Source organism: Halichondria panicea, chromosome 7, assembly GCF_963675165.1.
Source record: "Halichondria panicea chromosome 7, odHalPani1.1, whole genome shotgun sequence".
NCBI lineage: Eukaryota > Metazoa > Porifera > Demospongiae > Suberitida > Halichondriidae > Halichondria > Halichondria panicea.
Genome location: NC_087383.1, coordinates 7,164,771 through 7,187,773, shown reverse-complemented (window position 1 = coordinate 7,187,773; position 23,003 = coordinate 7,164,771). Strand labels below are relative to the sequence as shown.

Genomic DNA, 23,003 nt, shown 5'->3' with positions numbered 1-23,003 from the left:
CAATAGTCACTCTGTTGTGTTGTGTTGGTGTTGGAGACTATGGTGCCTGGAATAGAGTGACTGGTGAGGAGTGTTGTACTAGCATATTACTGTGGCTGCAGTTGTGTGTGTTAGATGACCTGCTCTATTCATTTCTACAGAACTGACCACAAAAAACGTTAAAACTGCGAAATCAAGTGTCTAAGTCTACAAAATATCTTTAAGACAAGCTATCTACTCAAGTCCCCAAGTCAAGTATCTCCAGCCACTCGAAGAAACAACGTCCTCCTCCTTAAGGACGAGTGAGTGTGTATAATCTATATCACATGACATTAAGCCCCTCCCCCTAGCTACTCTTGTGTGTGTGTTGCTCTCCTCTCATGCAATCAATACACATTATACTGAGCTGCTCTGGTTGATGTGTATAATTGTTTCTACAGGGACACTGGAGGAACATGCAAGGACTCATACTGGCACTCCTCACCTGGATAGGAGGCTGGAATGGCAGTTGTATTTTACTGAGCATTACAATTATGTAGTTACTGAGCATTATAATGAGGTTCATTACTGAGCATTGTGTCCAATTAGCATGCTATAATGATGTGTGCTGACCTCTGACCCCAATCACCTCTTGTCATAATACATGTTGTGAGCCGGCCGGATACCACTAATTGAACTCTAATAGAGGAAGCGTCCAGTCTATACAACGCACTGCTACTGCTCAAGTACAAGTCTGCACGATATGGATCATCTCTCTACGTACTGGCAGAATTAACAAACTTCCTCCTCCTTAAAGACGAGTGAGTGTGTATAATCTGTATCACCCGGGTGGACGTATATTCGAATGAAAACTCGCCGTTCGCGATTAAACGCCCAGTCAGGACTCTAATAAGCCTAGACTTCTTGCTGGGCGTATTTTCTCGAGGGTACGGTATAGCCTCCTTCACTGGCCTCCCCTGAAGAGAAAAAAACAAAACTGCATGCCTTCAATGTGAGTTTTTTTATGTAGACTAGCCAGAGCGAAGCTTTAACGTTGCTTGAGGCTTGTAGAAACTCTTGGTTTCAGAGTCTTCTTTAAATGTGTTAATAATTATAGCCTAGCTTGCATAATGCTTAGCACTATTCTAAATCAGTTATATGCCCTTAGTAGCACCCTCGCTATATGCTTGGGATGCTACAGCCTCAGGCCTTCGAATCTCAAAACCAGAGACCTTGGACTCAGCCAATATTATTTTATGACGTTGTAACGGATTGGAGTTGCACTCGCCGAATTTCTTGTTTCTACACATTTCATGCTTTTCCTGCCAATCATATACGTTCACAATATGTTTCACAGTGCAAAATTAGTTTTTTGGTTCGATTCCCTTTCTTTCTTCAGTACAGAAGTATTATACGTTTCGAAAATGTGAAAAAATGCCTAAGAGGAATGTCAAGAAGCAGAGAAGAGAAGACAGTACTGGAATAAACACCCATTATAATTATGATAAAATGACAGCCATGTTTACTGCATGTATATAGATATACTTTGTAGAGCATTGTTCAGGCCTTCATACAGAAAAAAATTGACAGGGGGGAGAAAATCAACATTTCTAAAATGGGAGGCTCGGCGATTATCCGTATCTTGGGGGATCTGCGAAATTGTTGTGTTTAGAGACTGTCGTACATCGCATCTTAATTCATTCTTAAGAGTTATTAAGTATTGTGGAATGTCATAAAAAATGCAGAAATCCAATTGCCTAGGTTGAATGGCACTACAGATAAAAGCCATAGCCTGAGCGACACAAGCCTTTCTCACTAAATGAAGGTCGCTGAATCGCCCTCTGTACTTATACAGATATAGTGACTCCGAAGAAGAAATTGTGGACGTATGGAACAGAAAGAGTATATAGAAGAATAGCAGTTTAATTAAAGTAGCTTCGTAAAGAACTCATTATTGTTGTTATAAAACACTCTTTGTTTGGTTGGTGTGTAACAGGCCGTAACACAGTGCGTTATGGCCTATATTTCAATACAATTGCCAGGGGGGGCGAGCGCCCCCCCCCCCTCTATGAAGCCCTGGTGTTGCAAGAGTATATGGAGGCCTAACACAGTGTCTATTATGGTCGATCTAGCCTGTGCATACATCTAGCATAATAATTATTTTAATTATAGCATCCATTACCTGAGGTGAGAATGGAGAGTTGAAGGTTATACTATATATACACTTGCACTGTATCACAGCCACGCACGTGCCATGTGACATTAATTGCTGGGCAGTTATTTTAAAGATGGTGGAATTGCGTAGATATAAGAAAAGTGGAGCCTTATGGAGGTATACTATACAACTGGTGCAACAACAAAACATGATGACTTAAGTAGTGAACTGTAGGTGTTGTTCTGTATAATTGTTTCTTTTGTGCAATAGGAACAATAGGTGTCTCCTGCCCATGATGTAACCTCTGTAGAACTGATATTCTAGACCATTCCAGCATAACTATAATTATGTTTTGTATTTAAGTCACCATGTATTGTTGTTGCACCAGTTGCCATCACAGTACCTTATTGCTGTTATTATTCTACTGTTGAACATCTTCAATACTACAAGCTCCACGCTTTTGGGTCAAACTGATCGTTACCCCAAACTGGTTATTCTCTACACATAGCTATAGTTGTTAAATAGAACTGTCCATCTATTTCAGGGAGAAAAGTAAATTTTTTTGCTTCTGGTTGACAAAACAACCGCATGTCTCGTGTGTACAGATTCATCCTGCATTTTGGTTGCTATAACCAATAAATGCTTTATACCATGGATACTGATGACTATATCACTCGTCCGTGTGCCTAGTATAACTGTCACTCGTGCTTTGCAGGCAGTCGTGTATTTACTGGCACAGACTCGTGATAATCTTCAGTATTATATTATCTATGGATAATATCATAATAACAGATAAGTCAGTAATTTGATGTTGCCTTTCCCTGCGGAGAGAGAGCAGGTTTAATAATACAATAGCACAATATACAACTATTAATCGATCCTTTGTTGTACAACTTATACTTGTGCTATAAATACTTCTTTTAATTACATACATTTTGTTATGACATCATCATATTTCTAGGGAGGAGGGTCCCAGGACGCCCACCCTCTCTACGAAACCCTGCCAGTATTAGTGAATGATGCATGATGGGGGAATTGCGTATATAATAAGAAAAGTGGAGCCTTAGAGGTCATCTGCCTCGTGAAAGTGAACACAATTCTGAGAAAAACGCCCATTGTCCAAGTTGTATATAGTCGACTAGAAGCTGTATCCTGAACATGTTTGTATAATGACTTTCCAAGAATAATTATTACTTACTACACTTATTCAAGATACTAATCCGACTTTTAATTGCCTTAATGGTTGTAATTAATTTTGTTTTAAAAGAGTGGGAACAATCACTGCATGCCTGTAACTGTATTACTGTATGGATTTAGTGGAGATAGTTATACTAAGTAATAGTCAGTCAGACGAAACACGATGAAATTTGAAAATAGTGCAATTTTTCATAAGGTGTAGCAATAAGTGTACTTTAAGCCTGTCTAAGCTCTAGTAGGTTGTTTTTGCTTCAAATGGTTGTCACACTCTTTATATAGTGGCGCATGTTTCCTCTTCTGATACACTGGAGTACGATATATAGAAAGCAAGCACATGCATGCTGTTTATCCTTCAGCCATTTTCAAAACAGATTGCTGGTTGTCAATTAACGTTTTTCTTGTCTTTTTTTTGGGGTCAAAATCTTTTAGTAGCCTTCTGCAAGCTCTCCTGGTGTTGTGGAGTCTTATTTCTTTGACTTTTAGCCGGCCTCCGAAATTTGTCTTCAAGTGCCAGTGGGAGTATAGAGTGTTTTTAGTTGTGTGCTTATGTGTGTTTCTGTTAGTACCTGTTTAATTTGGTTTAGTCAGTTGAATTTGTGTTTAGGGTTTATCAGTAGTGAACTGTAGGTGTTGTTCTGTATAATATCTCTTGTGCAATAGGAACAATAGGTTTCATGGCTTCTGAAGCTGTCTCCTGCCATGAGGTTGAGCAGCAGTATTGATCGGAAGTGCCGGGAAATCAATAATTGAACTTCAATTATTCATGGCGTTTGAGCGTCATCTGCTCAAGTTGCAATACTTCGTAACGTTCCCTCGAACATATCTCCGGATAGAAAATAGCTAAGAGGTCGATCTTGGTATCATTTTGAAGCTTAGAGAACGCTTTATCCGATTCAACAATAAAAATAAACTCGGGTATACCCGCGTTAAGGGTTGTTTTCCTAGGCCCTGTCACATATAATATTATATATAGTTTCTTTTCGTATTAATTTTAACAAATACTTGTCTCCTGTGAAACTGTGGCTTATGCTCTCTATTGCGTTGTCAAGAAGACTTGCTGGCTAGCTGTGGCCCTCTGTGGTGTTGTCGACACACTAGTTTGAAGCCAGAAGAAGCTTTCATTTGTAAAAACCAAATCACGACCATCCAACGATCATAAAAGTAGTTTCAGACTAGTGTGCAAGCCTTCTCGACAACACCATAGCAGTGGCGGATCCAGGGGGAGATCCCAGGGTGCCACGGATCCCCCCTTTCAGTCTAGCTATTGTGGCTTACTACAGCTACCAGCTAGCTATTTATCAGTTTTGTAGCTATTGTAAAAAGTTTTGATTCAATGATTGTACCTGCATGTTGTTTTGATGCACCAATTGCCAAAGGAGTGTTCAGGTTAGCTTAGGTTAGCTATAGTTGACTGTTTGTACTTCCATGTATAGAAGTCCCTGGCATACTAGCACTGATCATGGTCGATCATTTTCCGCTTTTACATTTAGATCTACTACTGTCCTCCACGAGGCATCAGCACCCGCGGTGTTTTCATTGGTTAGGGTTTCTAAGACAATGTACTGTACATTCCTGACTATAGCCTCGAGATCAGGCCGATTAAAATACGGCCTGGTATCTATTGCATGGGTGATGATAGTGCACATGCACAAACTGAGTTCCCCAGAATCTGAGGATTTGTTCTACATTAGGAAACTTTTGTAAAATTTATTATAAGTATAATAATAGTTCGTTTACTATAAGTTCAAATACTTTGTCTCCGTGGCTTATGCCTTCTATTCCGTTGTTGAGAAGGCTTGCACACCATTCTGAAGCCAGAAGAGGCTACCTCTACAATAGTCGTATGGTCGTAGTTAATTTGGAAGCATAAATTTACAGATTTTCCATGGTCTGTACAGAAAATAAGTTCAAACATTCCGACCATACGACCATTATAGAGGTAGATGAGAGCTAGCCTCTCCTGGTTTCAGACTATAATTATAGTGTGCAAATAAGCCTTCCTAATAGAGGGCCACAGCTAGCTAGCTAATCTTCACAATGGGCATACAATAGATAGTACATGGGCGTGGACGGACCACACCTATATGATACCATGGCCATGCAAGCCGTATTTTAATCGGCCTGGATTCGAGACTAATTCCTGACATGCGCATCACTATATAGGAGCTGTGACCAGGGATGGACTAACTCCACTGGGACTGGCAGTCAGTAGGGGACACCTGGACACCACAAAGTTCCTCATCATGAAATGCAATGCGGCTGTTAATGGTAAGTTAGTATAGTAATACAATTATTATTATTTTGTGCATTTATTATGCTGTATACCGGGTTGTCAAATACTAATTAAATAGGTTGTACATTTATGAACACCTTGCTAACCTAGCTACTGGTATGTACAGTATGCCTCGATTCCTTGATAAGAGGTATAGGGCCTGCACTGGTCACTGTTTTGCATCGTTATTATAGTAACTTGTTTGTGTATAACAATTAAAACATGCACGAGTGTATACGGAAACCCATGTGGTGATTTATTCACTTGGAATGCCATCGCAGCCTAATATTATTTTCAGAAGAGTGCGTAGCAAAATTCTTCCATGGAGTGTTGCTACTCCATCTCTACACTATAATTATAACGCTAGCTGGCTTTAGTGCAACTACCACCTAGCTTTTTGCAGTAATTGTACCTGTTGTTTTGATGTATCAACTTCAATGGGTTCGCCTATAAGTTAGTTAGTTGACTGTTCATAGCAGCTAACTAGCTCTACGCAAGTCTATTATGGGACTTATACCCTGGCTGAGGATGGGATTTTCCCTATATTATAGTCTTACTGCACAACGTGTGACCGGAAGTGGGAACTCCCAAAAACATTCGCGCTGCGCGCTCGTTAATTTGAAGATATGCAACTAAGTCTAGTTCAGTCGGTAGAGCATCAGACTGAGGATCATGGGTTGGAGCCCCACATTGGATGAATTTTTTTCGCTGGTGTTGCCCCTTCCATGTGCATGTGCTCGTGCATGTGCTCATGAAAACACCGCAGGTGATAATGCCGTGCCAATGCCAATGAAGCTATACTGTATATACTAGCAGACTATTACAAACAATCTCAGTCATGTATACATGCAGTTACAACAAGTGTTGCAAGCCTCTCGCCATGTTTTTGCTTTCGCTCAAAAGTATTAGAGTGTTATAATAATTATAGAAGAGGTAAATAATTTGCAATGCGCTTTGATTGTTTCACAAGAAAGGGGTGTCCACATAATACCGTAGAAACTGGATTATTAGCGCTTACTCAACTATAAGCGTATATTTATTTTAAGCGCATGCTCAACTGCAGGCTTTAATTGAAGTGCTTTTCCGAAGGTTATTAGTTAATTAATTTCGTTTATCTATGAGCTAGTTAGCTTGTACAGTGCATGATAGCTATATAGCTGGTGGTATCCATACGGAAGGACTCTCTGCTCTGCGCACTTAAGGCCCGGGTCCAGATTTCAACACCAAAATTTACACTATGTTCATACTGCTGTATTATTTGCAATATACAGTGGATGATGATCCAAAATGAAGCTCAATGTTTTCTTTTTCCAAAAAACTAATTAGCTTAATATTATTCAATTATGCTGATTAGTCCCATAAATGGTGATGACGTCATGCCACTTTCAGAAAGAGAACTGCAAATACGGCGTTGAAGATGCCAAGATCAAGCTTCAAAAACAAGGCTAGATGAACATCTCATAGCTAGGTACTGGTATCCTTGATGGGAAGAGTAGGAGTTATTGTATTCTTGAGATACACAAAATAGCCTACCTCTAGGGTGGCTGTCAGAGCTAAAGAAGCTAGCATAGCTAAGAAAGTTTTAGACATTTTTACTTCCCATCAATGAAACATAATCATAACAACATACTCTATCTTTTGAGGGCCTAAACAGCTACTCTAAGTCCGCCGTATTAATTTGTTGCCAAAGATAATCTATAATAGTTCTAGCAGCTAGCTAAGTAGCCTCGGTCCCAGGCCGATTTTTTTTAATAGAACGAAGTTGAAAAATACGACCTGATATTGATTGTATCTGGGCTTGGCAGGAACCAGAAACTAAAGCAGAGATTCTTCACATTTTGTTTCCTGCTTTTTTTCTGTAATACTAAAGGTGTACGTAGAGGCATTTTACTCCCATAAAAGTTACAGTAATGTAGCTCCGTGTCATGTTCTCAATTTACAGCTAGCTAGCTATGGCATACAACGCGTTGCGTTGTCTTGTTTGAAGCAAGATGGCCTCACTCTCATGGCAGAACAGGCCCAGGCTCTCAAGCTACTGTTTGAGGGAAGGGACGTGTTTATCTGGTTCCCAACGGGGTATGGCAAGTCTCTCTGCTATATCAGTTGCTACCCTTTTTAATGGACTACAAGCTAGGTAGGACCAAGGCTCCTCCTGTTGACAAAAGTGTTGTTCTTGTCTCCCCTTGTATCTCTCATCATGAGACTCATGATTGACCAGGTCAGGAGTCTAAACAATAGAGGTGTTTCTGCTGCCATCCTCAGTAGCAATAAAGGAATCGACAAAGATTTGGTTGCCACTGCCAAAGAAGTGTCTTCTGGGAAGTATTTCCTGCTGTATACTGCCCCAGAGGCTGTTGTTGAAGACCACTGTTGGAGGATTCATTTTTTGTTGTAACACAGAGTCAATTTGTTTTATGTATTAAAAAACCACGCCCAGATCACGCCCAAATACAATCAATACCAGGCCTAGTAGGCGACCTAGCGTTCAATTGGAGACGGATCAGCCTGGGATCGAGGCTACTAGCTAAGCAAATACATTGACCTTATGACGTCATGTGCAATGAATAACATTAATAAACATTATGAATCTCATTAACACTACATCATCTACATCATCTACAGTGCAACAACAAAGAGAGTAGATTTTTTTTTTGGGTACACATTTTTTACATTTTGTGGCATATCTTCTAAAGTAAAAGTGATATGATCTATTTGAGTGCAGGTACTTAAAGTTCAACTATTGGCGCTTCCATTGGACCACCACCTGTTACATCACATGACATCATCAGTATAAAATGGCTGTCTGAATATGTGTACTTCTGAAAATATGTTAGGAATAGAAGTAGCTTATTTGTTTGAGTTAAGATCTGAAATTTGTTGTGCATGTACCTGAGTATATTGCTCATCTTTTGAGCTTCAACAGAAGTCTGGGCTACTAGTAAGTTCTGAGAAATACTGCATTTTGTTGTTTTTTGGTGGTAAATATGTTAGGATTACAACTTTCGATTTTATATTAGTTAAGGTCTGATTTTTGAGCAGCATGTACTACAATAGTGTACTTTTCATCTGTACTAACTTACAGGAGTTAGGCTAGCCTCTTCTTTGCTAGAGCGGCCCATATTGTCAAAACAGTGCTTTTTATGACTTTTGGGGCGATTTGGCTACGTATAAGGCTAAATTGACACGCCCCTGTGACATAGAATGACCAATACCAACTGTGTATTTGCAGGTAGACATCACATGACCTTTGGATGTAGCAAATAACAACAAGATGATTTGTGACGTCACAAATCAATGAATATCATTGTATACGTCAGCAAAAGTAGCAAAACAGAGCAAAATCACCATTTTTGACAAGAAGGGCCGCTCTAGCAAAGAAGAGACTTGTTTAGCTCCTGTAAGTTAGTGCAAATGAATTTTACACTATTGTAGTACATCCTTCTCAAAAATCAGACCTTAACTAGCATAAAATTGAAAGTTGTATTCCTAACATATTTGCCACCAAAAACCAACAAAATGCAGTATTTCTCAGAACTTACTAGTAGCCCAGACTTCCGTTGAAGCTCAAAAGATGAGCAATATACTCAGGTACATACACAACAAATTTCAGATCTTAACTCAAACAAAATTAATAAGCTACTTCTTTTTCTAACATATTTTTGGAGGTACACATCTTCAGACAGCCATTTCATAGTGATGATGTCATATGATGTAACAGGTGGTGGTCCAATGGAAGCGCCAATAGTTGAACTTTCAGTACCTACACTCAAATAGATCATATCACTTTTACTTCAGAAGATATGCCACAAAATGTGAAAAAAAATAAAAATAAAAAAATCTACTCTCTTTGGTTGTTGCACTGTACATAAAATGTAGGCAATGAATAAAATTAATCTTATCAGTGCCTGTGACCCAGGCCTTAACTGCACAGAGTGTGCATGCTGTTATACCTTGTCTGATCATGCTGAGAGAATGTGAGACATGAATGAGGTCCTTTTATTCCAAGTTCCTGGTCAATATGAATGTTTTTGTAATACGAATTTAAATGGTGTAAATGATTTGTAAAAAACTGAACTGTAACATAATACTATGATAATATTATTATAGATCCAGTTAGCAGGGGCGTAGGCAAGGGAGGTGCTTGAGCACAATATAATAATAGTCACTTGTTACAATTAAAACATGCATGAGTGTAGAAACCGATGTGGTGGTTAGCTATAATAAAAGAACGTTCTGTTGATCGAAGAGTTATTCAAGTGTATCTAGCACTAGCTGCATTTCCTAGAAACGCCACTGTGCTCAGAGAGATAATTGTATGGTATATAGTGTGAGTGTGTGTGTGTGTGAGTGTGTGTGTGTGTGTGTAGACTGCTACAGCTGCTCAAGGATCAATGAAGTGCAAACAAGAGTTTCTATAGGCTTCTAGTAACGTTTTCTTGGGTTGCATTTTCGGATATGCAGTTATAGCTAGGTTTATTTACTTGGAATGCCATTGCAGCCTAATATTATTTTCAGAAGAGTGCGTAGCAAAACTCGTCCATGGAGTGTTGCTACTCTACTTAGTAGTAGATACAGCTCTGTACAATGCTAGCTGGCTTCAATTTAGTGCAACTACCACCTAGCTTTTTGTATCAGTTGTTTTGATGTATCAATTTCAATGGGTTCGCCCATAAGTTTGTTAGTTGACTGTTCATACCTAGCTCTACACAGGTCGGACTTATACCCCGGCTGAGAATGCATGGGATTTCCCTATAGTCTTATATACTACTCAACGTGTGACCGGAAGTGGGCGTAACTCCCAAAAATGTTTGTACTGCGCGCTCGTTAATTTGAAATCCCCCTTTTCTTTTTCTTGGATCTGCTACTAAGACAAGTTCAGTCGGTAGAGCATCAGACTCTTAATCTGAGGATCATGGGTTTGAGCCCCACATTGGATAAATTTTTGTTCGCTGGTGGCTACGTAGTAATTATTGGTCTTGAGGCAGTACTATAGCAGACTATTACACACATGCATGTATACAGTTACAACGAGTGTTGCAAGCGTCCACTTGCTAATGCCTCTCGCCATGTTTTTGCTTTCGCTCAAAAGTATTAGAGTATTATAGAAGAGGTAAATAAATTGCAAATTGTTTCACAAGAAAGCGGTGTCCAGCACAGTTAATGGTGCATACTGATCGTCTTAAATGGCCTGTAGCCAAACCCTTTCCCCATGCATTGAAGCCGTCATATGACGGCCACTCTAGTGGTCATTTTCAAAAGTTCACGCGGTATCTTTAGTAAGCCGCCTCGAGGTACACTTCGTACAGTAATGTGGAAAGAAAAGTGACCGTTTGATAGATCCTTGTAGTACAACCTCCTCAGTGAGGTTCTAGGGATGTATTTAGTCTAGTTAGTACAGCAGTGGACATCATGAGCTACCGGCCATTGAACTTGTAAACCTGTGTGTAGGTGAAGAAAACATTTCCCGGGAAAAGGGCGTCTGCTGATACGACCTCGCAGATAACTTTCTGCAGATCTTGATTGAACCATGTCACCGTGAGAACATTGAGAACACTTACTTAGTCTCTTTGTGCCTTCACACAATAATTATTGTTTGTGTACATACAATTGCTAATTAGTGGGGGTGGTCAGTTGCTAGGTAACGAAGATGGTGTCAAGATACCTCTGGGGTCTGCGCTACCTGTTACAAATCATTTCAATGTATGGTTCATGATATATTATAATTATGTTTTGTATTTTCTTGTTTTAATTAAAACGGGGAAAGGGTTAAAGGCTCAATACAACGATAGCCTGATGATTTGGCAATAATTATGCAATTATGTTATGTTGCATGTACATTCAGGATTATACTCTGATCTTCAGCTAGCTACCCATGCATGCACTGCATGAGCAGCCTCATAATAATTTTACGTAATTTTCGTCTTATAAGCTTGGGAGCTATTAGTAATCAAGTTTGTACAATAATAATTATTATTATTATAGCTTGATCTTGATAATTCAATGCTTTCAATTTGTGTATTATCATAGTAATAATTATAACAAGAGTATACGGAAACCCATGTGGTGGTTAGAGAGGATGGACGTTCTGATGAGCAAAATTCTATTACACAATCATGTAAAGTCTATACATGCATCTATAGGCATTGAGTGTTTGTCGGCAATTCTTAGATATAATTATGAGCAGAAGAAAAGTCTCGAGTAACAAGCGATTTGACTAAATTTTGGTTCCGCGGTGGGCGGTATGAAATCATAACCGCGGCTATTCGGTTAATTGGGACTGTACAGGTTGACCTCGAATCTAATGTAATTTGCGACTTTGTCTCGAAATGTTATGCTATCTATTATTTTTAACTTTCATACTTCAAATCACACCCAAAACGTCATATCCAGCCGTAATTAACGTACCGTATTAACTTGATTAAGCGCCCTCCTTGAATAAACGCCCAGGGTAAAAGCTCTGTCTTTGTCAATAAACGCCCATGTATGGGGGCGTAGCACTGTGGGTGGAGCTGAAATAGCACGTGGAACCCAGTTGCAAGCGTAGCAGCATAGAATAAAAATACTTTTTTATGATGCATCGATGGCAGAGAGAGAGATACCAACACAGAGGGCACTCCTATGACTTAAATTTAAGCTGAGAAATAGATTTAAGCTGAGACAATAGCCCAAGAAGAGCACAATAACTGCTGGTGTGCAAAAGTTTTGGACATAAATAAACGACCTCCTGGATTAAACCCCCTCCTCGTTTACACGCCCCCTTCGATCTGAAATAAACGCCCGGGCACTTAATCAAATAAATACAGTACATTAAAAACCTAGCTTGGGGCAGCCAGAACTATTGTATATATACAGAGGCATGGCCGCACTTCAGGTCTGATCAAGCTAGCAATTTATAACGACAGGTATATTGAAGTGACTACTTAATTCAGAGACGCTGATGTGAGACCCTGTGTAGAATCATACAAGTATAGGCTTGTATAATTATGAGGTTATCAATTAAGCCGTAAGCCCTTGCTCTTGTGACCATATCTAGTAGACTGTGATCCATTTTGCGCTGAACATTCTATCATGCATGCATATTTATATTTATTAGCCGTAGTATATTCACAGTGCAATTGTTGTCTCACCTCAGATTCTGCACTAGTAGTTCGTATCCTAGAGCTGACACTGAAAGATAAAGGTGATGTAACCACCAAAGTTAACGGTGAGATTCATTATTAGGTGTACACTGAGTCCATGGCGGTCATTATTTTACTGACTAGCAACAGATGCTCCTTTTGTTATAGTATTAATCCACCCCTCACAAGGTCTAGTGCTTCATATTAACCACTTTTTATCGTTTTCTCCAGAGAACAATCGACTTTTCTTTGCTTGCAAGTTTGGGTACACTGCAATTGTCCGTTATCTGATCAATCAGTGCAATGTGGATGTCAATGGTGAGTGAATATCTTTGTATGCTGATTGCTAATGGCATGCACCACTTTACCTTTCTACCTACCCATTAATTGTGTATGTCTCAACAATGATACTTCTTATACCTTATGCAATGTTAGGCCCCCCCATAACTCATTGTGTATGTCTTGGGTAATATACACCACTACTGTGGGTATAGCAGGGGTGATTTTGAGGGGCTGAAGCCCCCCCCTTTTGAAAAAACTACCTATATGTATTGCTAGTCTGAGGTTACAACAATTTTGCCACCAACCTTGTTACTTATGCATTTGCATGTAGACTCACTGACTTAAGAGATGCTAGACAATAGCCAAGTCTAGCTACTAAGAGTATAAAGGATGTAGGCTAGCTAGCTGGACATGCATACTATACTATACTATACTATAATTTTATGTACTAGCTAGCTAGCTAGAACTAATAAAGTGCATAGGTCAACTATTGCTGTTGCTGAGTCAGCTCCTTGTGCAATGTTTTGTAGCCTCGATCATATCCCAGGCCTCTTTTCCTAGGCCAGGCCTTGTGAAGGAGGCTATTGTGCATGCTGTTGAGCTGCAACATGGAGACTTTTTCAGCTAGTTGCAAGGAAGCAGCCTTATCTCCTCTCACTCTCAGTGCAGTCTGGGTAGGCATTGTGATTCTTTCGTGTACCAAGAGTGCATGAATGTAGATGTCTACAGTATACATCCTTTTGTTGATTAGAACGAGTTTTTTGTATTAACTTTTTCATATTCAGTATTCACTTATTAATAATTATGACAGTTCAAAGGTAAAAGTGTGAGCAAATTGTAAAAAGCAAAAAATTTCGCCTCCATACCCACCCCCTGGGTGGCTCCGCCACCCTCGTACGGGGCTTCGCCTCTTTCTACTAGCTCCCCCCTTTCATTTTTCCTGGATCTGCCCCTGGGTATAGTTGGGTAGGTGCATAAGATGTATATAGGGCCTGCACTCGTCTCTGTTTTGCATAGGTATAATTATTCTTATTACTAGTGTATAATAATAAAACTTGAGTGTACAGAAACCCATGTGGTGGTTAGCTATAATTATGAAGAGGATGGACGTTCTGATGATCAAAGTGTTATTCAAGTGTATCTAGCCTGTATATATATGCATGCTTGTAATTATTACCCGAAGTGCGCGTGGGCGGCCACGGGTATAGTAGTCTGTTTGTTTGTTTGTTTGTCACAGGTATATCTATATACTCACCGGATGCCACAGCGCTGCGTTTACAGCATGTATAGCCTTCACAGAACAATATATTTATTATCTTGATTTAACCCTTTCCCGGCCTTGGACGACATATTTGCTACCGAGATTTTTCAAAATTTCGTTGTGCGGGCTGTGTTGGAGCTATGCGCACGCTGTAGATACCAGCACATGCGCATTGAGCTGCTTGTCTCGAGGTACACTTCGTGCAGTACTGTCGAAAGAAAAGTGACCGCTTGATGATGACTTCAAGATCTTCGTAGTACAACCTCAGTGAGGTTTTAGAGCTGCTAGACAGTGAGAATGTCGATGTTTATGGCCTTTTTGAGTGAGAGGACAGTGACTGGGATCATAGCTAGCCTAAGGTATAGGAAGCTACCTCAAGCTAGAAAATAAAGAGCCTGCATGCATGAGGAGCCTGAAGGTGTCGGACCAAGTTTATGGATCTGGTAAATCTACAGTAGCATCTGTACTACAGACTGTATTGTGATAGCTTCAGTATTATAGGTTTGCTTAGGCTATAGTTAGTACAGCAGTGGACATCATGAGCCACCATTGAACTTGTAAACCTGTGTGTAGGTGAAGAAAACGTTTCCCGGGAAAAGGGCGTCTGCTGATACGACCTCGCAGAGAAGTTTCGGCAGATCCTGATCGAACCATGTCACCGAGAGAACATTGAGAACACTTACTTATAGTGTCTATATAGTCACTTTGTGCTTTCATACAATAATTATTGTTTGTGTACATAATTGTGAATGATTGTAAACAATCGCTAATTAGTTGGGAGTGGTCAGTTGCTAGGTAACGATGATAATGTCATGGTACCCCCGGTGTCTGGGCTACCTGTAGGAAATAGTTACGAGTCATTTTAATGTATGGTTCATGAGATACGGATTTTTAAAGAAAAATGTGTATTTATTCTTGTTTTAATTAACCCTTTCCCGGCTTTAATTAAAAAACAAAATACAGAATAAAATTAATACATATTTTTCTTTAAAAATACATATCTCACCAACAATGCATTGTAATCACTTGCAACTATTTCCTACAGTGGCGTATCCAGCTAGGGGCTCAGGGTGCTCAAGCACCCCCCTAAGCTTAACATTATAATTGCTGCAACTTACTGGATAGCTGGGAGCTGAGCCTGAGCTTACACTACGGAGCTAGCTAGAGCTCGCAGAAGAGTTTTTATACTGATTGGAGAGTCAGACCACACGTACCTTCAGATAATAAGTTTCCTGGGCATGCGTACTGTGACTTAGCTACAAAATAGTACAAGTCAAGAGCCTGCATCAGAGAAGGTTGTTCTTTCTCACTGTCAGTGTCTATATATTCAGCCAACATCACCAGCAGAACCTGATCACACTCTAAATACCAGGTAGAAGACAAAAAACAAAAACAAAACAATAATTAAACAATTGTTTCAATACAGATTTTCTTCGTGATAGTATAATTATTGTGCACTCTGCCTGTCACTAGCTGCTCAGCAGAGATGTCTTTCAGTGGTCTGAAGAGAATGAAGACAGCATTACGATCACACAGAAGATTGACTAACTGGACTATTAATTTTCTTCTATATATAATTATATATACACCATACACTGTGACATACCTGTATAATTATAGTAGATATTGATAATAGCTATATAGATGAGTCAGTTAGGCAATACTAGTAGAATTGATATCTTCTCTGTTCTGGGATTGTTCTTTGTAATTAGGGTGTGTCCCACAGGGCCAGAAGTGGTAGTTTACAGCTTGTAAACTATGTTTGTACTTGCGAGTGTACATCATAGTTTACAATGTTGTTGAATTTTAGTTCATCTACAATAGTTTCCTTCATAGTTTACAAAGAAAGTTGATAGTGTACAACGTTGTATACTACTGTAAATGAACTGTTTTGGCCCTGTGGTCCTCTGTCATGCGCAGTAAAATGTGGGTGTGGCTTCTGGTGCGTGGGCGGGACCCAACATTTTCGCGCTGTCGCGCGACCTGAGCACCCTCCTACTGATATTCCTAGAAACGCCACTGTCCTACAGGTAGCCCAGATCCTGGGGGTACCATGACATCATCATCATTACCTAGCAACTGACCACCCCCCACTTATTAACGATTTTTATACACATTTCACAATTATAAACATAAACAGTAATTATATTGTATGAAGGCATGAAGTAACTAAAGACACTAAGTAAGTGTTCTCAATGTTCTCACGGTGACATGGTTCAATCAAGATCTGCAGAAACTTCTCTGCGAGGTCGTATCGGCAGACGCTCTTTTCCCGGGAAATGTTTTCTTCACCTACACACAGGTTTACAAGTTCAATGGTGGCTCATGATGTCCACTTGTGTACTAACTAGACTAAGCACACCATACTGAAGCTATCCTGACTACATTATGATACTCCATAGTTACTTACAAGGTCCAGGACTTTGGTTCATGCTCAGGAGCTTCTTCCTCCGGCTCTTCAGGCTCTATATTTATAGCTTGACCTCTGAAAAGTAGTTTCCTCTCTTGGTATGATCCCAGTCACTGTCCTCTTACTCAACAAGGCCATAAGCATCGTTATTCTCACTGTCTAGCTGCCCTAGAACCTCGCTGACGTTGTACTATGAAGATCTTGTAGCCATTATCAACGGTCACTTTTCTTTCGACAGTACTGCACCAAGTATACCTCAAGGCAAGATATTAAAGATACCATGTGAAAGAGCAACCCAATGCACATGTGCTGGTACCTACAGTGTGCGCATAGCTCAAACACAGCGCCCACAATAATTTTTTTAAAATTATCACTACCGCTGCCGTCATATGACGGCTAAAGCCGGAAAAGGGTTAAATAATGCCAGATTTTGATGTTAAAGCTTTTTTTGTCGAGCAAAAGCTAAGAAGCTTGAACTTGCACGTTGGCAGCTAGTTAGCTACACATGGCCTTGATTACGTAGTTGCAGCTGAAGTGATCTGTACCAGGAACAATTAAATAGGGTCAAAGTAGAATGGTACATGCATGCCACTGATGGTGACTGGGTTGGTTGTTGACTGACTCTGCATGGATCCTATATTCCAGCCTGGCAGGAGCCATACTTCTCTAAGTCTAAGACTCCAGGCTTTTTTGCTGTGATCTCAGTCTCCACAGTGCAGTTGTTAGTTTAGTTTTATTGCTCTTGAGTTGCTGTGCTATAGTCATATATACATGCTACATGCACTGCATTATAAATTATACCATTCCTCTGGTTTCTTTAGTATCATGTCACCAGCCGAGGGTTTGCACTTTAGTGCTCTAGTTATAGTAGCAATCAAATTTTTGTTTGCGCTCGCTCTCAGCACCCTCCTACTTTTGCACAGTTGCATTTCCTAGAAACACCACTGTGCTCAGAGAGGTATATGGTATAGTCTGTGTTTTTTGTATAGACTGCCATGCACAGCTGCTCAAGGATCAATGAAGTGCAAACAAGGGTTTCTATAGGCTTCTAGTAACATTTTCTTGGATTGCAATTTGCGAATTCGCAGTTTATTTACTTGGAATGCCATCGCAGCCTAATTTTATTTTCAGAAGAGTGCGTAGCCGAAAACTCGTCCATGGAGTGTTATGCACTATAACGCTATAATTATAGCTGTAGCTATTATGGTACAACTACAGTAGACTCTCGCTATACCGGCTCTCTGAAGTACGGCCACCTCGATATACCAGCCATTTGGCTTGGCATGGAATGCTAGCTATAATAATTATGTTTACTGCACAAAACTCACCCTGAAGTATGGCCACTCGCTATTCCGTTTACCGGCCAGTGCTGGCTGTCCCAAATAAGGTTTTCAATATAATTTTATACATAATTATATTACGGCCGGATATGATGTTTTGGGTGTGATTTATAGCAAATAAAATTGGATTACAGAACAGAATGATTCGTTATCTTACATTATCCTCGAGACAAGAACCATGCACAAAAGTAGTCATTAGATTCGAGGTAAGGTCGTTTTTAAGCTGCGGCTATTTCCTGAGCTACAGCCACCTCAGGCTATTCCGGCCAAGCTGCATGGTCCCAAGGGTGACCGGATTAACGAGAGTCTACTGTATATACCAGCTAGCTTTTTGTAGTAATTGTATACTTGATGCATCAACTTCAATGGGTTTGCTTATAAGTTAGTTAGTTGACTGTTCATACCAGCTAGCTAGCTCTATACATAGGTCTATTATGGGACTTACCCTGGCTGAGAATGCATGGGATTTCCCTATAGTCTTACTACACAACGTGTGACCGGAAGTGGGTGTAACTCCCAAAAATGTTCGTACTGCGCGCTCGTTAATTTGAAATCCCCCTTTTCTTTTTCTTGGATTTGCTACTATATTATAAGTCAAGTTCAGTCGGTAGAGCATCAGACTCTTAATTTGAGGATCATGGGTTTGAGCCCCACATTGATGAATTTTTGTTCACTGGTGGCTACGTAGTAATTATATTGGTCTTGAGGCTATAGCAGCCTATTACACACATGTATACAGTTACAACGAGTGCACTGTTAAAAATGATGTGTTCTGGAACACACTTTTGGGATGTTGGTATGACACTTTAAATTTGACACCCCTAAAGGTGTTTTGTAACACATAGACTGTCATGCGTAAGTGCCTTTAAGCACACTAATAATGGTAAAGTGTTGTCTAGCACATGCATACAGTGCCTTCAAGCACACTAATAATGGTAAATGTGTTGTCTAGCACATGCATACAGTGCGTTCAAGCACACTAATAATGGTTGTCTAGCACATGCATACAGTGCATGTGCACCTCGTAACTTGGTTATTTTCAGGACGGTATAGTGTAGTTGCTCTATGTTAGTTAGCTTGGTGCTGTTGCAATTTCAACGAAATGTACAAGTCATTTAACACAAATCAAAAACACATCTATACAACGAATGACTATTTAAATGTTATACGGATTATTACAACACATTACTGTTAATGACAGCACATCACATGTTCCCCTTTTGACGAAAGAGCGCACAGCATCAGTAGCACATTTTGATTGAAGTCATCTTGTCATCTTGTCTTGTCCTAAATAATAAATATAATTATGTCTGGTAAGCATATCTATTACTCCACGTACCTGGATACTTTTCTGCACATTTATAGCAGTTAGTATGTCCCAGAGAATAGTCACTTCTGTACCCAAACCAGTGCTCAAGTCAAAAATGAGGTCAAGTTCTGGGCTGAGTTGTGAGAAAGGCTATATATAATTTATATGATCATATCACACATAGTATTGCACCAGCTTACCACATGAATGGCCTTTGGAAGCTCCATGAAGTGCTGCAGTAGTGTATGTTCTTCAGGAAAGCTAAATACTCAGTGCAGTTAGTATAGAGCTAAATTGAGTTCTTCTCCAGTTCTTGAGTCTTTTGTTGATTTTAATTAAAGCACACTACATGTGCTTCTAGCCTCAATGCGCATGCGCACACAGAAGGTCTGGACTTAGCCACTTAGCTCTAGTATGATTATATAGCATGCATGTAGAGATTCTACATGCATTGCAGGCTTCTATATACTATAGCCATACTTTTAGGACCTGGATTTCTGGGTTTGCAAAGTATAAAGCTTCCTTTGAGAGTGATAGCAAGTTGTTTTCCGCATTTGCAGGGACTGCAGCATTTCAACTCTTATTTCACTTGCACATACTTAGCACTCTTGGTGATCTAACTGTACTAAGTGGAACATAAATATTAATTCTGGTATCTGAAAAGTAAAAAGACCTTCTTAATATCTTATATATCGTGTGCTACTTTACACCACTGTATGGATGTCAGTGTGTTCAGTAACACACCATTCTGTTGTGTCACCCAAGTGTGTTCTATTACACTCCAAGTGTGTTGTTGAGCACGACAAACACACGAGTGTGTTCATTAACACACCACTGACATTTACCTACTAAAATTAGTGTGCTACGTAACACCCCATTTTTAACAGTGTGTTGCAAGCGTGCGCTTGCTAATGCCTTTCGCCATGTTTTTCTTTCGCTCAAAAGTTATAGAAGAATTTTACGTAATTTTCGTCTTATAAGCATGGGAGCTATTAGTAATCAAGTTTGTACAATAATAATTATTATTATTATAGCTTGATCTTGATAAGGCCTGGTATTCAATGTTTTCAATTTGTGTATTATCGTAGTAATAATTATAACAAGAGTGTACGGAAACCCATGAGGTGGTTAGAGAGGATGGACGTTCTGATGATCAAAATTCTATTACACATGTAATTAAAGTCTATATACATGCATCTATAGGCATTGAGTGTTTGTCGGCAATTCTTAGATATCATTATAAGCAGAAGAAAAGTCTCGAGTAACAAGCGATTGGACTAGATTTTGGTTCCGCGGTGGGCGGTATGAAATCATAACCGCGGCTATTCAGTTAATTGGGACTGTACAGGTTAACCTCGAATCTAATGTAATTTGCGACTTTGTCTCGAAAATAATGTTATGCTATCTATTATTTTAAACTTTCATACTTCAAATCACACCCAAAACGTCATATCCAGCCGTAATAAACGTACCGTATTTACTTGATTAAACGCCCTCCTTGAATAAACGCCCATCTTAAATAATTGCCCATGTATGGAGCGTGGCACTGTGGGTGGAGCTGAAATAGCACGTGGAACACAGTTGCAAGCGTAGCAGCATAGAATAAAAATACTTTTTTATGATGCATCGATGGCAGAGAGAGAGATACCGACACAGAGGGCACTCCTATGACTTAAATTTAAGCTGAGAAATAGATTTAAGCTGAGAAATAGATTTAAGCTGAGACAGTAGCCCAAGAAGAGCACAATAACTGCTGCTGCATGTGCAAAAGTTTTGGACATAAATAAACGACCTCCTGGATTAAACGCCCTCCTCGTTTAAACACCCCCTCTAAAGACTTCGATCTGAAATAAACGCCCGGGCGTTTAATCAAATAAATACAGTACATTAAAAACCTAGCTTGGGGCAGCCAGAATTATAGTATATAATTTATACAGAGGCATGGCAGCACTTCAGGTCTGATCAAGCTATAGCAATTTTTAACGACTGGTATAATTATTGAAGTGACTACTTAATTCAGAGACACTGATGTGAGACCCTGTGTAGAATCATACAAGTATAGGCCTGTATAATTATGAGGTTATCCCTTGCTCTTGTGACCATATCCAGTAGACTGTGATCCATTTTGAGCTGAACATTCTATCATGCATGCATATTTATTAGCGTAGTATATTCACAGTGCAATTGTTGTCTCACCTCAGATTCTGCACTAGTAGTTCGTATCCTAGAGCTGACACTGAAGGATAAAGGTGATGTAACCACCAAAGTTAACGGTGAGATTCATTATTAGGTGTACACTGAGTGGCTGTCATTTACTGACTAGCAACAGATGCTGCTTTTGTTATAGTATTAACCCTTTCCCCGTTGAAGCCGTCATATGACGGCCACTCTAGTGGTCGTTTTCTAAAATTCGTTGTGCCCGCTGTGTTGGAGCTGTGCACACACTGTAGGTACCAGCACATGCGCATTGAGCTGCTCTTTCACATGGTATCTTTAATATGCTGCCTCCAGGTACGCTTAGTACATTAATGTCGAAAGAAAAGTGACCGTTTGATAATGTTTCAAGATCTTCGTAGTACAACCTTAGTGGGGTTCTAAAGTATAGCTAGACACGCACACACACACACACACACACACACACACACACACACACAAACCAACAAACACGTACCACACATGCATACTCATATGGACGTGTGCACACACACACACATACCTAAACATGCGAGCAATGTGCTCTATTATCACTTAGTGCTGATCACATGATCTCCAGCCAATCAGCTTATCTGAAAGCAGTCAGGTGACCATGGATTAAATAACTTAATCCACACTTAAGTGTGCTTTAAGTTGGTTTGTTAATGCACACTTTTTGATAAACAACCATAATACAAGCAGATTGAATCTGAATGTCATCATAATTATAATAATAATACAAGCAGATTGAATATGTACACAAGCAAAGCTGAAAAGTATTAGAAAGTTGAATGTTATTGTTTCGACTTGTTTCATGTGTACCAAATTGCTGACTTGATCATAGCATCGTTTTTTCGGCACGCAGATTAAAACACTTAATCTTGGCTAGGTGTGTTCTAAATAATACTTAATTACATTATTTTTAATTTGTATTATTCGTTACTGTGTTGTTCATTCAATTGCTAACACCTATTTTGTCAATTTGAAATCATAATTATTGCAAATTATTAACCTTTCTAATACTTTTGAGCGAAAGCAAAAACATGGCGAGAGGCATTAGCACAGCGCCAGCTTGAACACTAGTTAATTAAGGTGCATGCATGGAGATCCTTTTCATTAATGGCTGTCCTATACACTCTATACTGCATGAATAGCCACATTATCTCTACTGCCACTAGCTATTTACTGGAGTATTACTAGGCTATATAGCCAGTATAGGGATCGGCAAACGATCGCTTTCCCTCACCAGTCAATTCTGCGAGTGTGTGTGGTAAAGATCATCAAAACTCTGGAACAGCTTTCTCCATGTTTTGTTAGTAATCTGTATGACGGACCATAACCCTCACCAGTCAATTCTGCGAGTGTGTGTGGTAAAGATCATCAAAACTCTGGAACAGCTTTCTCCATGTTTTGTTAGTAATCTGTATGACGACCATAACCCTCTCAGGCTTCTCACCCATAATTATGGACAAGTAATGACTGTCAGCTAGCTCAGAGCTGGGACTCAC

At 39.6% G+C, this 23,003-nt stretch overlaps 1 protein-coding gene and 2 long non-coding RNA genes across 3 annotated transcripts in view; 2 read left to right on the top strand and 1 right to left on the bottom strand.

Moving 5' to 3' along the window:
- Positions 1-23,003, top strand: part of LOC135338987 (uncharacterized) — a 74,825-nt gene that overhangs the window by 7,612 nt on the left and 44,210 nt on the right. The gene's annotated exons all lie outside the window — the stretch shown is intronic.
- Positions 316-8,376, top strand: LOC135338643 (uncharacterized). The gene is made up of 3 exons (XR_010395687.1): positions 316-779; positions 1,720-5,578; positions 6,972-8,376. It is a non-coding gene; the product is annotated as an uncharacterized LOC135338643 (long non-coding RNA).
- On the bottom strand, positions 19,086-20,187 carry LOC135338546 (uncharacterized). The gene is made up of 3 exons (XR_010395550.1): positions 19,503-20,187; positions 19,333-19,435; positions 19,086-19,280 (listed from the first exon to the last, which is right to left on the bottom strand). It is a non-coding gene; the product is annotated as an uncharacterized LOC135338546 (long non-coding RNA).